Below are 14108 nucleotides of genomic sequence, written 5' to 3' on the forward strand. Positions count from 1 at the left end.
TCAGATCGAAACTAGCAAGATTCACGAGCATCGCTTTTACAAGTCGTCGATGAGTACACGAGGGAAAGGTGTAAACTTTTTTTCTCAGAACTGCGCGAAAACTTGTATACCGGCTCAAAAAAACGGGATACATCGTTTTAGATCGAAACTAGCAAGATTCACGAGCATCGATTTTACAAGTCGTCGAAGAGTAGACGAGAGAAAGGTGTAAATTTTTTCTCTCAGAACTTCGCGAAAACTTGTATTCCGGCTCAAAACAACGGGATACATCGTTTTAGATCGAAACTAGCAAGATTCACGAGCATCGATTTTACAAGTTGTCGATAGTAGACGAGAGAAAGGTGTAAACTTTTTCTCTCAGAACTGCGCGAAAACTTGTATTACGGCTCAAAACAACGAGATACATCGTTTTAGATCGAAACTCGCAAGATTCACGGGCATCGATTTTACAAGTCTTCGAAGAGTAGACGAGAGAAAGGTGTAAACTTTTTCTCTCAGAACTGCGCGAAAACTTGTATTCCGGCTCAAAACAACGGGATACATCGTTTTAGATTGAAACTAGCAAGATTCACGAGCATCGATTTGTTTACAAGTCGTCGACAAGTAGACGAGAGAAAGGTGTAAACTTTTTCTCTCAGAACTGAGCGAAAACTTGTATTCCGGCTCAAAACAACGGGATACATCATTTTAGATCGAAACTAGCAAGATTCACGAGCATCGATTTTACAAGTCCTCGAAGAGTAGACGAGAGAAAGGTGTAAACTTTTTCTCTCAGAACTGCACGAAAACTTGTATTCCGGCTCAAAACAACGGGATACATCGTTTCAGATCGAAACTAGCAAGATTCACGAGCATCGCTTTTACAAGTCGTCGATGAGTACACGAGGGAAAGGTGTAAACTTTTTTTCTCAGAACTGCGCGAAAACTTGTATACCGGCTCAAAAAAACGGGATACATCGTTTTAGATCGAAACTAGCAAGATTCACGAGCATCGATTTTACAAGTCGTCGAAGAGTAGACGAGAGAAAGGTGTAAATTTTTTCTCTCAGAACTTCGCGAAAACTTGTATTCCGGCTCAAAACAACGGGATACATCGTTTTAGATCGAAAAAAGGAAGATTCACGAGCATCGATTTTACAAGTCGTCGAAGAGTAGACGAGAGAAAGGTGTAAACTTTTTCTCTCAGAACTGCACGAAAACTTGTATTCCGGCTCAAAACAACGGGATACATCGTTTTAGATCGAAACTAGCAAGATTCACGAGCATCGCTTTTATAAGTCGTCGATGAGTACACGAGCGAAAGGTGTAAACTTTTTTTCTCAGAACTGCGCGAAAACTTTTATACCGGCTCAAAAAAACGGGATACATCGTTTTAGATCGAAACTAGCAAGATTCACGAGCATCGATTTTACAAGTCGTCGAAGAGTAGACGAGAGAAAGGTGTAAAGTTTTTCTCTCAGAACTGCGCGAAAACTTGTATTCCGGCTCAAAACAACGGGATACATCGTTTTACATCGAAACTAGCAAGATTCACGAGCATCGATTTGTTTACAAGTCGTCGACAAGTAGACGAGAGAAAGGTGTAAACTTTTTTCTCAGAACTGCGCGAAAACTTGTATACCGGCTCAAAAAAACGGGTTACATCGTTTTAGATCGAAACTAGCAAGATTCACGAGCATCGATTTTACAAGTCGTCGAAGAGTAGACGAGAGAAAGGTGTAAATTTTTTCTCTCAGAACTTCGCGAAAACTTGTATTCCGGCTTAAAACAACGGGATACATCGTTTTAGATCGAAACTAGCAAGATTCACGAGCATCGATTTTACAACTCGTCGAAGAGTAACCGAGAGAAAGGTGTAAATTTTTTCTCTCAGAACTGCACGAAAACTTGAATTCCGGCTCAAAACAACGGAATACATCGTTTTAGATCGAAACTAGCAAGAATAGCGAGCATCGATTTTTCAAGTCTTCGTAGAGTAGACGAGATAAAGGTGTAAACTTTTTATCTCAGAACTGCGCGAAAACTTGTATTACGGCTCAAAACAACGAGATACATTGTTTTAGATCGAAACTAGCAAGATTCACGGGCATCGATTTTACATGTCTTCTAAGAGTAGACGAGAGAAAGGTGTAAACTTTTTCTCTCAGAACTGCGCGAAAACTTGTATTCCGGCTCAAAACAACGGGATACATCGTTTTAGATCGAAACTAGCAAGATTCACGAGCATCGATTTTACAAGTCGTCGACGAGTAGACGAGTGAAAGGTGTAAACTTTTTCTCTCAGAACTGCGCGAAAACTTGTATTCCGGCTCAAAACAGCGGAATACATCGTTTTAGATCGAAAAAAGCAAGATTCACGAGCATCGATTTTACAAGTCGTCGAAGAGTAGACGAGTGAAAGGTGTAAACTTTTTCTCTCAGAACTGCACGAAAACTTGTATTCCGGCTCAAAACAACGGGATACATCATTTTAGATCGAAACTAGCAAGATTCACGAGCATCGATTTTACAAGTCCTCGAAGAGTAGACGAGAGAAAGGTGTAAACTTTTTCTCTCAGAACTGCACGAAAACTTGTATTCCGGCTCAAAACAACGGGATACATCGTTTCAGATCGAAACTAGCAAGATTCACGAGCATCGCTTTTACAAGTCGTCGATGAGTACACGAGGGAAAGGTGTAAACTTTTTTTCTCAGAACTGCGCGAAAACTTTTATACCGGCTCAAAAAAACGGGATACATCGTTTTAGATCGAAACTAGCAAGATTCACGAGCATCGATTTTACAAGTCGTCGAAGAGTAGACGAGAGAAAGGTGTAAATTTTTTCTCTCAGAACTTCGCGAAAACTTGTATTCCGGCTCAAAACAACGGGATACATCGTTTTAGATCGAAACTAGCAAGATTCACGAGCATCGATTTTACAAGTCGTCGAATAGTAGACGAGAGAAAGGTGTAAACTTTTTCTCTCAGAACTGCGCGAAAACTTGTATTACGGCTCAAAAGAACGAGATACATCGTTTTAGATCGAAACTCGCAAGATTCACGGGCATCGATTTTACAAGCCTTCGAAGAGTAGACGAGAGAAAGGTGTAAACTTTTTCTCTCAGAACTGCGCGAAAACTTGTATTCCGGCTCAAAACAACGGGATACATCGTTTTAGATTGAAACTAGCAAGATTCACGAGCATCGATTTTACAAGTCGTCGAAGAGTAGACGAGTGAAAGGTGTAAACTTTTTCTCTCAGAACTGCACGAAAACTTGTATTCCGGCTCAAAACAACGGGATACATCATTTTAGATCGAAACTAGCAAGATTCACGAGCATCGATTTTACAAGTCCTCGAAGAGTAGACGAGAGAAAGGTGTAAACTTTTTCTCTCAGAACTGCACGAAAACTTGTATTCCGGCTCAAAACAACGGGATACATCGTTTCAGATCGAAACTAGCAAGATTCACGAGCATCGCTTTTACAAGTCGTCGATGAGTACACGAGGGAAAGGTGTAAACTTTTTTTCTCAGAACTGCGCGAAAACTTGTATACCGGCTCAAAAAAACGGGATACATCGTTTTAGATCGAAACTAGCAAGATTCACGAGCATCGATTTTACAAGTCGTCGAAGAGTAGACGAGAGAAAGGTGTAAATTTTTTCTCTCAGAACTTCGCGAAAACTTGTATTCCGGCTCAAAACAACGGGATACATCGTTTTAGATCGAAACTAGCAAGATTCACGAGCATCGATTTTACAAGTTGTCGATAGTAGACGAGAGAAAGGTGTAAACTTTTTCTCTCAGAACTGCGCGAAAACTTGTATTACGGCTCAAAACAACGAGATACATCGTTTTAGATCGAAACTCGCAAGATTCACGGGCATCGATTTTACAAGTCTTCGAAGAGTAGACGAGAGAAAGGTGTAAACTTTTTCTCTCAGAACTGCGCGAAAACTTGTATTCCGGCTCAAAACAACGGGATACATCGTTTTAGATTGAAACTAGCAAGATTCACGAGCATCGATTTGTTTACAAGTCGTCGACAAGTAGACGAGAGAAAGGTGTAAACTTTTTCTCTCAGAACTGAGCGAAAACTTGTATTCCGGCTCAAAACAGCGGAATACATCGTTTTAGATCGAAACTAGCAAGATTCACGAGCAACGATTTTACAAGTCGTCCAAGAGTAGACGAGAGAAAGGTGTAAACTTTTTCTCTCAGAACTGCACGAAAACTTGTATTCTGGCTCAAAACAACGGGATACATCATTTTAGATCGAAACTAGCAAGATTCACGAGCATCGATTTTACAAGTCCTCGAAGAGTAGACGAGAGAAAGGTGTAAACTTTTTCTCTCATAACTGCACGAAAACTTGTATTCCGGCTCAAAACAACGGGATACATCGTTTTAGATCGAAACTAGCAAGATTCACGAGCATCGCTTTTACAAGTCGTCGATGAGTACACGAGGGAAAGGTGTAAACTTTTTTTCTCAGAACTGCGCGAAAACTTTTATACCGGCTCAAAAAAACGGGATACATCGTTTTAGATCGAAACTAGCAAGATTCACGAGCATCGATTTTACAAGTCGTCGAAGAGTAGACGAGAGAAAGGTGTAAAGTTTTTCTCTCAGAACTGCGCGAAAACTTGTATTCCGGCTCAAAACAACGGGATACATCGTTTTACATCGAAACTAGCAAGATTCACGAGCATCGATTTGTTTACAAGTCGTCGACAAGTAGACGAGAGAAAGGTGTAAACTTTTTTCTCAGAACTGCGCGAAAACTTGTATACCGGCTCAAAAAAACGGGTTACATCGTTTTAGATCGAAACTAGCAAGATTCACGAGCATCGATTTTACAAGTCGTCGAAGAGTAGACGAGAGAAAGGTGTAAATTTTTTCTCTCAGAACTTCGCGAAAACTTGTATTCCGGCTTAAAACAACGGGATACATCGTTTTAGATCGAAACTAGCAAGATTCACGAGCATCGATTTTACAACTCGTCGAAGAGTAACCGAGAGAAAGGTGTAAATTTTTTCTCTCAGAACTGCACGAAAACTTGAATTCCGGCTCAAAACAACGGAATACATCGTTTTAGATCGAAACTAGCAAGAATAGCGAGCATCGATTTTTCAAGTCTTCGTAGAGTAGACGAGATAAAGGTGTAAACTTTTTATCTCAGAACTGCGCGAAAACTTGTATTACGGCTCAAAACAACGAGATACATTGTTTTAGATCGAAACTAGCAAGATTCACGGGCATCGATTTTACATGTCTTCTAAGAGTAGACGAGAGAAAGGTGTAAACTTTTTCTCTCAGAACTGCGCGAAAACTTGTATTCCGGCTCAAAACAACGGGATACATCGTTTTAGATCGAAACTAGCAAGATTCACGAGCATCAATTTTACAAGTCGTCGACGAGTAGACGAGTGAAAGGTGTAAACTTTTTCTCTCAGAACTGCGCGAAAACTTGTATTCCGGCTCAAAACAGCGGAATACATCGTTTTAGATCGAAAAAAGCAAGATTCACGAGCATCGATTTTACAAGTCGTCGAAGAGTAGACGAGTGAAAGGTGTAAACTTTTTCTCTCAGAACTGCACGAAAACTTGTATTCCGGCTCAAAACAACGGGATACATCATTTTAGATCGAAACTAGCAAGATTCACGAGCATCGATTTTACAAGTCCTCGAAGAGTAGACGAGAGAAAGGTGTAAACTTTTTCTCTCAGAACTGCACGAAAACTTGTATTCCGGCTCAAAACAACGGGATACATCGTTTCAGATCGAAACTAGCAAGATTCACGAGCATCGCTTTTACAAGTCGTCGATGAGTACACGAGGGAAAGGTGTAAACTTTTTTTCTCAGAACTGCGCGAAAACTTTTATACCGGCTCAAAAAAACGGGATACATCGTTTTAGATCGAAACTAGCAAGATTCACGAGCATCGATTTTACAAGTCGTCGAAGAGTAGACGAGAGAAAGGTGTAAATTTTTTCTCTCAGAACTTCGCGAAAACTTGTATTCCGGCTCAAAACAACGGGATACATCGTTTTAGATCGAAACTAGCAAGATTCACGAGCATCGATTTTACAAGTCGTCGAATAGTAGACGAGAGAAAGGTGTAAACTTTTTCTCTCAGAACTGCGCGAAAACTTGTATTACGGCTCAAAAGAACGAGATACATCGTTTTAGATCGAAACTCGCAAGATTCACGGGCATCGATTTTACAAGCCTTCGAAGAGTAGACGAGAGAAAGGTGTAAACTTTTTCTCTCAGAACTGCGCGAAAACTTGTATTCCGGCTCAAAACAACGGGATACATCGTTTTAGATTGAAACTAGCAAGATTCACGAGCATCGATTTTACAAGTCGTCGAAGAGTAGACGAGTGAAAGGTGTAAACTTTTTCTCTCAGAACTGCACGAAAACTTGTATTCCGGCTCAAAACAACGGGATACATCATTTTAGATCGAAACTAGCAAGATTCACGAGCATCGATTTTACAAGTCCTCGAAGAGTAGACGAGAGAAAGGTGTAAACTTTTTCTCTCAGAACTGCACGAAAACTTGTATTCCGGCTCAAAACAACGGGATACATCGTTTCAGATCGAAACTAGCAAGATTCACGAGCATCGCTTTTACAAGTCGTCGATGAGTACACGAGGGAAAGGTGTAAACTTTTTTTCTCAGAACTGCGCGAAAACTTGTATACCGGCTCAAAAAAACGGGATACATCGTTTTAGATCGAAACTAGCAAGATTCACGAGCATCGATTTTACAAGTCGTCGAAGAGTAGACGAGAGAAAGGTGTAAATTTTTTCTCTCAGAACTTCGCGAAAACTTGTATTCCGGCTCAAAACAACGGGATACATCGTTTTAGATCGAAACTAGCAAGATTCACGAGCATCGATTTTACAAGTTGTCGATAGTAGACGAGAGAAAGGTGTAAACTTTTTCTCTCAGAACTGCGCGAAAACTTGTATTACGGCTCAAAACAACGAGATACATCGTTTTAGATCGAAACTCGCAAGATTCACGGGCATCGATTTTACAAGTCTTCGAAGAGTAGACGAGAGAAAGGTGTAAACTTTTTCTCTCAGAACTGCGCGAAAACTTGTATTCCGGCTCAAAACAACGGGATACATCGTTTTAGATTGAAACTAGCAAGATTCACGAGCATCGATTTGTTTACAAGTCGTCGACAAGTAGACGAGAGAAAGGTGTAAACTTTTTCTCTCAGAACTGAGCGAAAACTTGTATTCCGGCTCAAAACAGCGGAATACATCGTTTTAGATCGAAACTAGCAAGATTCACGAGCAACGATTTTACAAGTCGTCCAAGAGTAGACGAGAGAAAGGTGTAAACTTTTTCTCTCAGAACTGCACGAAAACTTGTATTCTGGCTCAAAACAACGGGATACATCATTTTAGATCGAAACTAGCAAGATTCACGAGCATCGATTTTACAAGTCCTCGAAGAGTAGACGAGAGAAAGGTGTAAACTTTTTCTCTCATAACTGCACGAAAACTTGTATTCCGGCTCAAAACAACGGGATACATCGTTTTAGATCGAAACTAGCAAGATTCACGAGCATCGCTTTTACAAGTCGTCGATGAGTACACGAGGGAAAGGTGTAAACTTTTTTTCTCAGAACTGCGCGAAAACTTGTATACCGGCTCAAAAAAACGGGTTACATCGTTTTAGATCGAAACTAGCAAGATTCACGAGTATCGATTTTACAACTCGTCGAAGAGTAACCGAGAGAAAGGTGTAAATTTTTTCTCTCAGAACTGCACGAAAACTTGAATTCCGGCTCAAAACAACGGAATACATCGTTTTAGATCGAAACTAGCAAGATTCGCGAGCATCGATTTTTCAAGTCTTCGTAGAGTAGACGAGATAAAGGTGTAAACTTTTTCTCTCAGAACTGCGCGAAAACTTGTATTACGGCTCAAAACAACGAGATACATTGTTTTAGATCGAAACTAGCAAGATTCACGGGCATTGATTTTACAAGTCTTCTAAGAGTAGACGAGAGAAAGGTGTAAACTTTTTCTCTCAGAGCTGCGCGAAAACTTGTATTCCGGCTCAAAACAACGGGATACATCGTTTTAAATCGAAACTAGCAAGATTCCCGAGCATCGATTTTACAAGTCGTCGACGAGTAGACAAGAGAAAGGTGTAAACTTTTTCTCTCAGAACTGCGCGAAAACTTGTATTCCGGCTCAAAACAGCGGAATACATCGTTTTAGATCGAAAAAAGCAAGATTCACGAGCATCGATTTTACAAGTCGTCGAAGAGTAGACGAGTGAAAGGTGTAAACTTTTTCTCTCAGAACTGCACGAAAACTTGTATTCCGGCTCAAAACAACGGGATACATCATTTTAGATCGAAACTAGCAAGATTCACGAGCATCGATTTTACAAGTCCTCGAAGAGTAGACGAGAGAAAGGTGTAAACGTTTTCTCTCAGAACTGCACGAAAACTTGTATTCCGGCTCAAAACAACGAGATACATCGTTTTAGATCGAAACTCGCAAGATTCACGGGCATCGATTTTACAAGTCTTCGAAGAGTAGACGAGAGAAAGGTGTAAACTTTTTCTCTCAGAACTGCACGAAAACTTGTATTCCGGCTCAAAACAACGGGATACATCATTTTAGATCGAAACTAGCAAGATTCACGAGCATCGATTTTACAAGTCCTCGAAGAGTAGACGAGAGAAAGGTGTAAACTTTTTCTCTCAGAACTGCACGAAAACTTGTATTCCGGCTCAAAACAACGGGATACATCGTTTCAGATCGAAACTAGCAAGATTCACGAGCATCGCTTTTACAAGTCGTCGATGAGTACACGAGGGAAAGGTGTAAACTTTTTTTCTCAGAACTGCGCGAAAACTTTTATACCGGCTCAAAAAAACGGGATACATCGTTTTAGATCGAAACTAGCAAGATTCACGAGCATCGATTTTACAAGTCGTCGAAGAGTAGACGAGAGAAAGGTGTAAATTTTTTCTCTCAGAACTTCGCGAAAACTTGTATTCCGGCTCAAAACAACGGGATACATCGTTTTAGATCGAAACTAGCAAGATTCACGAGCATCGATTTTACAAGTCGTCGAATAGTAGACGAGAGAAAGGTGTAAACTTTTTCTCTCAGAACTGCGCGAAAACTTGTATTACGGCTCAAAAGAACGAGATACATCGTTTTAGATCGAAACTCGCAAGATTCACGGGCATCGATTTTACAAGCCTTCGAAGAGTAGACGAGAGAAAGGTGTAAACTTTTTCTCTCAGAACTGCGCGAAAACTTGTATTCCGGCTCAAAACAACGGGATACATCGTTTTAGATTGAAACTAGCAAGATTCACGAGCATCGATTTTACAAGTCGTCGAAGAGTAGACGAGTGAAAGGTGTAAACTTTTTCTCTCAGAACTGCACGAAAACTTGTATTCCGGCTCAAAACAACGGGATACATCATTTTAGATCGAAACTAGCAAGATTCACGAGCATCGATTTTACAAGTCCTCGAAGAGTAGACGAGAGAAAGGTGTAAACTTTTTCTCTCAGAACTGCACGAAAACTTGTATTCCGGCTCAAAACAACGGGATACATCGTTTCAGATCGAAACTAGCAAGATTCACGAGCATCGCTTTTACAAGTCGTCGATGAGTACACGAGGGAAAGGTGTAAACTTTTTTTCTCAGAACTGCGCGAAAACTTGTATACCGGCTCAAAAAAACGGGATACATCGTTTTAGATCGAAACTAGCAAGATTCACGAGCATCGATTTTACAAGTCGTCGAAGAGTAGACGAGAGAAAGGTGTAAATTTTTTCTCTCAGAACTTCGCGAAAACTTGTATTCCGGCTCAAAACAACGGGATACATCGTTTTAGATCGAAACTAGCAAGATTCACGAGCATCGATTTTACAAGTTGTCGATAGTAGACGAGAGAAAGGTGTAAACTTTTTCTCTCAGAACTGCGCGAAAACTTGTATTACGGCTCAAAACAACGAGATACATCGTTTTAGATCGAAACTCGCAAGATTCACGGGCATCGATTTTACAAGTCTTCGAAGAGTAGACGAGAGAAAGGTGTAAACTTTTTCTCTCAGAACTGCGCGAAAACTTGTATTCCGGCTCAAAACAACGGGATACATCGTTTTAGATTGAAACTAGCAAGATTCACGAGCATCGATTTGTTTACAAGTCGTCGACAAGTAGACGAGAGAAAGGTGTAAACTTTTTCTCTCAGAACTGAGCGAAAACTTGTATTCCGGCTCAAAACAGCGGAATACATCGTTTTAGATCGAAACTAGCAAGATTCACGAGCAACGATTTTACAAGTCGTCCAAGAGTAGACGAGAGAAAGGTGTAAACTTTTTCTCTCAGAACTGCACGAAAACTTGTATTCGGGCTCAAAACAACGGGATACATCATTTTAGATCGAAACTAGCAAGATTCACGAGCATCGATTTTACAAGTCCTCGAAGAGTAGACGAGAGAAAGGTGTAAACTTTTTCTCTCATAACTGCACGAAAACTTGTATTCCGGCTCAAAACAACGGGATACATCGTTTTAGATCGAAACTAGCAAGATTCACGAGCATCGCTTTTACAAGTCGTCGATGAGTACACGAGGGAAAGGTGTAAACTTTTTTTCTCAGAACTGCGCGAAAACTTTTATACCGGCTCAAAAAAACGGGATACATCGTTTTAGATCGAAACTAGCAAGATTCACGAGCATCGATTTTACAAGTCGTCGAAGAGTAGACGAGAGAAAGGTGTAAAGTTTTTCTCTCAGAACTGCGCGAAAACTTGTATTCCGGCTCAAAACAACGGGATACATCGTTTTACATCGAAACTAGCAAGATTCACGAGCATCGATTTGTTTACAAGTCGTCGACAAGTAGACGAGAGAAAGGTGTAAACTTTTTTCTCAGAACTGCGCGAAAACTTGTATACCGGCTCAAAAAAACGGGTTACATCGTTTTAGATCGAAACTAGCAAGATTCACGAGCATCGATTTTACAAGTCGTCGAAGAGTAGACGAGAGAAAGGTGTAAATTTTTTCTCTCAGAACTTCGCGAAAACTTGTATTCCGGCTTAAAACAACGGGATACATCGTTTTAGATCGAAACTAGCAAGATTCACGAGCATCGATTTTACAACTCGTCGAAGAGTAACCGAGAGAAAGGTGTAAATTTTTTCTCTCAGAACTGCACGAAAACTTGAATTCCGGCTCAAAACAACGGAATACATCGTTTTAGATCGAAACTAGCAAGAATAGCGAGCATCGATTTTTCAAGTCTTCGTAGAGTAGACGAGATAAAGGTGTAAACTTTTTATCTCAGAACTGCGCGAAAACTTGTATTACGGCTCAAAACAACGAGATACATTGTTTTAGATCGAAACTAGCAAGATTCACGGGCATCGATTTTACATGTCTTCTAAGAGTAGACGAGAGAAAGGTGTAAACTTTTTCTCTCAGAACTGCGCGAAAACTTGTATTCCGGCTCAAAACAACGGGATACATCGTTTTAGATCGAAACTAGCAAGATTCACGAGCATCGATTTTACAAGTCGTCGACGAGTAGACGAGTGAAAGGTGTAAACTTTTTCTCTCAGAACTGCGCGAAAACTTGTATTCCGGCTCAAAACAGCGGAATACATCGTTTTAGATCGAAAAAAGCAAGATTCACGAGCATCGATTTTACAAGTCGTCGAAGAGTAGACGAGTGAAAGGTGTAAACTTTTTCTCTCAGAACTGCACGAAAACTTGTATTCCGGCTCAAAACAACGGGATACATCATTTTAGATCGAAACTAGCAAGATTCACGAGCATCGATTTTACAAGTCCTCGAAGAGTAGACGAGAGAAAGGTGTAAACTTTTTCTCTCAGAACTGCACGAAAACTTGTATTCCGGCTCAAAACAACGGGATACATCGTTTCAGATCGAAACTAGCAAGATTCACGAGCATCGCTTTTACAAGTCGTCGATGAGTACACGAGGGAAAGGTGTAAACTTTTTTTCTCAGAACTGCGCGAAAACTTTTATACCGGCTCAAAAAAAACGGGATACATCGTTTTAGATCGAAACTAGCAAGATTCACGAGCATCGATTTTACAAGTCGTCGAAGAGTAGACGAGAGAAAGGTGTAAATTTTTTCTCTCAGAACTTCGCGAAAACTTGTATTCCGGCTCAAAACAACGGGATACATCGTTTTAGATCGAAACTAGCAAGATTCACGAGCATCGATTTTACAAGTCGTCGAATAGTAGACGAGAGAAAGGTGTAAACTTTTTCTCTCAGAACTGCGCGAAAACTTGTATTACGGCTCAAAAGAACGAGATACATCGTTTTAGATCGAAACTCGCAAGATTCACGGGCATCGATTTTACAAGCCTTCGAAGAGTAGACGAGAGAAAGGTGTAAACTTTTTCTCTCAGAACTGCGCGAAAACTTGTATTCCGGCTCAAAACAACGGGATACATCGTTTTAGATTGAAACTAGCAAGATTCACGAGCATCGATTTTACAAGTCGTCGAAGAGTAGACGAGTGAAAGGTGTAAACTTTTTCTCTCAGAACTGCACGAAAACTTGTATTCCGGCTCAAAACAACGGGATACATCATTTTAGATCGAAACTAGCAAGATTCACGAGCATCGATTTTACAAGTCCTCGAAGAGTAGACGAGAGAAAGGTGTAAACTTTTTCTCTCAGAACTGCACGAAAACTTGTATTCCGGCTCAAAACAACGGGATACATCGTTTCAGATCGAAACTAGCAAGATTCACGAGCATCGCTTTTACGAGTCGTCGATGAGTACACGAGGGAAAGGTGTAAACTTTTTTTCTCAGAACTGCGCGAAAACTTGTATACCGGCTCAAAAAAACGGGATACATCGTTTTAGATCGAAACTAGCAAGATTCACGAGCATCGATTTTACAAGTCGTCGAAGAGTAGACGAGAGAAAGGTGTAAATTTTTTCTCTCAGAACTTCGCGAAAACTTGTATTCCGGCTCAAAACAACGGGATACATCGTTTTAGATCGAAACTAGCAAGATTCACGAGCATCGATTTTACAAGTTGTCGATAGTAGACGAGAGAAAGGTGTAAACTTTTTCTCTCAGAACTGCGCGAAAACTTGTATTACGGCTCAAAACAACGAGATACATCGTTTTAGATCGAAACTCGCAAGATTCACGGGCATCGATTTTACAAGTCTTCGAAGAGTAGACGAGAGAAAGGTGTAAACTTTTTCTCTCAGAACTGCGCGAAAACTTGTATTCCGGCTCAAAACAACGGGATACATCGTTTTAGATTGAAACTAGCAAGATTCACGAGCATCGATTTGTTTACAAGTCGTCGACAAGTAGACGAGAGAAAGGTGTAAACTTTTTCTCTCAGAACTGAGCGAAAACTTGTATTCCGGCTCAAAACAGCGGAATACATCGTTTTAGATCGAAACTAGCAAGATTCACGAGCAACGATTTTACAAGTCGTCCAAGAGTAGACGAGAGAAAGGTGTAAACTTTTTCTCTCAGAACTGCACGAAAACTTGTATTCTGGCTCAAAACAACGGGATACATCATTTTAGATCGAAACTAGCAAGATTCACGAGCATCGATTTTACAAGTCCTCGAAGAGTAGACGAGAGAAAGGTGTAAACTTTTTCTCTCATAACTGCACGAAAACTTGTATTCCGGCTCAAAACAACGGGATACATCGTTTTAGATCGAAACTAGCAAGATTCACGAGCATCGCTTTTACAAGTCGTCGATGAGTACACGAGGGAAAGGTGTAAACTTTTTTTCTCAGAACTGCGCGAAAACTTGTATACCGGCTCAAAAAAACGGGTTACATCGTTTTAGATCGAAACTAGCAAGATTCACGAGTATCGATTTTACAACTCGTCGAAGAGTAACCGAGAGAAAGGTGTAAATTTTTTCTCTCAGAACTGCACGAAAACTTGAATTCCGGCTCAAAACAACGGAATACATCGTTTTAGATCGAAACTAGCAAGATTCGCGAGCATCGATTTTTCAAGTCTTCGTAGAGTAGACGAGATAAAGGTGTAAACTTTTTCTCTCAGAACTGCGCGAAAACTTGTATTACGGCTCA

The sequence above is a fragment of the Amblyomma americanum genome, unplaced genomic scaffold (assembly GCF_052857255.1).
Source record: "Amblyomma americanum isolate KBUSLIRL-KWMA unplaced genomic scaffold, ASM5285725v1 scaffold_21, whole genome shotgun sequence".
Taxonomy (NCBI): Eukaryota; Metazoa; Arthropoda; class Arachnida; order Ixodida; family Ixodidae; genus Amblyomma; species Amblyomma americanum.